General features: G+C 39.5%; 1 pseudogene; it reads right to left on the bottom strand.

Annotated features, from left to right (window-relative positions):
• Positions 1-478: 478 nt before the first annotated feature.
• Positions 479-1,425, bottom strand: LOC102869613 (annotated as a pseudogene).
• Positions 1,426-2,813: the final 1,388 nt, after the last annotated feature.

The raw sequence follows: 2,813 nt of genomic DNA, 5'->3' as shown, positions 1-2,813 counted from the left end.
CAATGCTATGCCAATTAGAAGAATGTTTGACAATTAAAACCAGGCTGCAGATTCACCCACCTTTGGCTTGGTAGCATCATTTTCTGTCCACAAGGCCCACTGAGCTCTCTGTATACTTTCACTATGTTGAAGAATTTTCATTCTCTTCCTGTTTGACAGAGTGTTTTAATCAGGAAAGGGTGTTGGATTTTTCAAAGGTCTTTTTGGCATCCATTGTTAGGGTCATGCTTTCTGTGCTTTGTTGATGTCTTCTTGATCCATTGTGCCTTTAATCACTAAATAGTTCCCTTCCTTATCTTTTATGGTAGTTTTCATCCAGACCAGGTGATGCATAGACTGAACTGAGCAAGCCTTTTACTATATTGTTCTTGGATAGAGGATACATCAGATATTAAACTGATAAGAACAGATACTTTATCTTGGCCAAAAGGCTGAGACATGATTGCATTGTATTTCAAATGTATTTGATAAAGAGGGACTAACTAAAAGCTTCAAAATTTCCATCCTATAAATCATTGAAAGAAAGGAAATCCAGGATCATCAGTTTAGCTTCAGCATTATATAACTCTCTGGAGGCTTTCTGCAGAGGAAGTTGAAGTGGATCTACTGGAATCCCAGAGACAAGAGTCATGATGACTTTCTTCCCAAGCAGCACGCCAAACCCCAATTTAATCACAAAGTTTATAAATCTCTGGATTCAAAACTGGTAATTCAGAGCTGAAGAAAAGTCCCTTTTATTCAAAAGCTTCCAACGTCTGGTTTGTTTCTTCCCTGGGTAGTAGTTCACGGGCACTGCCCACTGCTCCAATTGCTCCCATCACCAGAGCACTAACAGTTGCTCATCTACTTCAAAAAGAAATGCAACTCCCTCTGTTGATTCTGATCAAAATACTGTCCGAAGTGTGGAACATCTGTATCACTGAATTTCAGCCCATGGGAAGTGGGGATCTTATGTTGAATTCCACCAACAATTCTGCAGCATGAAGTATTCATCCAGGTCAGTGCAGGAATTGATAATAATAAAATGACAGTTGTAGGAGCAGCTGGCATCATCTCCTTCAGGAGGTTAATTGGGACATCTTTGCTTTGTGGCTTGAGAAAAGTGCGATGACAGCAGTGTCATCAGCTCCTATGTTTGGCTGCATGTTTAGCTAGTTCTTGTGATGCTTTCAAACTCATTGCTCCTACACAAATTACTTCTCGATCCAACCTATTCTTCCCTTTGTCACCCACTCCTCTGAAATGTAGCGACACTCTTGAGATTCTCGGGGACTGAACTTCAGTTATGTCATCCACAAAAATGTTCTTCTGTCCTTGGTCTTCTACAAGATAGACCACATACTGTCTAATTACTGGTAAGTTGATTTCTGTGTTTTCTGTCATTGACGTGATGGTTGCAGTTACGAGTCCTTGCAGGGAGGCCATTGTGTGACTTAGAGCGGTCTCCTAAAGTGACTGTGGATGGTGTAAGCCCATGTTGTAGAGACGTGATCAATGGGACAGGATGCTGAAAGCTGAGATGATAGTTGTCTGTCAGGTTGGATGTAGTGTCCCAAACTTTACTTTTTTTTACAATCTTCTTTGTTCCTGACCAGTTACACAGAGATTGCTCAAGACCTTTTATGGCCCCTGTAAAACTTCTCACCAAGGTAAGATGTAAAACACTGTCTTTGTGAACTGGATTATATGCCGGTTGACCTTATATAGTGGCCCCCAACAGTATATAATCCCAAGAATCCCGAACAAGTTACATACTCCCTCAAAGTTGTTGGTTATGATTAAGAAATTTACGTAGCTTTTACTTTGCTGTTTGCTATATCCAAAGATATATTTACAGCATATACTTTGATATACTTTTACCATTATCATTTATTTTTTTGAGTTTTAAATTTCCATTCATTTATTATTACACACTTTCCTCCCTGCCCACCCACCCGAAGTTCACTTTTCTCTTTGAAAAGTTAAAAAAAAATCCTTTCATTGTTATACAATTGCCCCTGCACCCCAGTCCACTACACTATGCAGCTTTCATTCTGGACTCTTTTTTTAAAAAATTAATTTTAATGAAAGTTTACAGAGAATTCAGATTTCCATTCATTCATTGTTGCACTTTTCTCCCTGCCCAAACTCCCCCACCCCCACCCCAGTTTGCTCTTCTCTTTGAAAAGTAAGAGAAAAATTCTTTCATTGTTGTACAATCTCTACCCCCAAGTCCATGCCACTATGCAGCCTTCAGTCTGGACTCTTGCCATGACAATAATACCTAATCATATATGCCTCCTAAACTTCTCTCTCTCATCTAATTCAATGCAATATACGTTATTTATCCCTTCTTAGTTTTACCCCAACCCCAGTGTCAGTCCCATTTTATAGCAGTGGCACTATGCAGTATTTGTCCTTTGGTGACAAGATATTTCACTCAGCTATATGTCCTCCAGGGTCACCCATTTTGTGTATTTCATGAGTTCCTTATTTTTCAATGCAGCATAGTATTCCATTGTGTGAATATACCAGAGTGTCTCTAATCATTCATTTGTTGACGGACACTGGGGTTGTTTCCAAATCTATTGTGAACGAAGCCTCAGTAAACATGGGTGTACATATATCTGCTTGGGTGGCAGTTGTAGTTTCTTTCGGGTGTATTCCCAGTAGTAGAATTGCTGGGTCAAATGGTATTTCTATTTCCAGCTTTTTGAGAAAGCACCATACTGCCTTCCGTAATGATTGCAGCATTTTACACTCCTACCAACAGTGAATAAGGTTTCCCATTTCTTCGAACTTTGTCAGCATTTGTTGTTTGCTGTTCAGTTAAT

The sequence above is a fragment of the Elephantulus edwardii genome, unplaced genomic scaffold (assembly GCF_000299155.1).
Source record: "Elephantulus edwardii isolate Elephantulus edwardi_28Jun2011 unplaced genomic scaffold, EleEdw1.0 scaffold00099, whole genome shotgun sequence".
NCBI lineage: Eukaryota > Metazoa > Chordata > Mammalia > Macroscelidea > Macroscelididae > Elephantulus > Elephantulus edwardii.
Note: the sequence above shows the minus strand (reverse complement) of the source record. Positions and strands in the feature narration are given on the sequence as shown.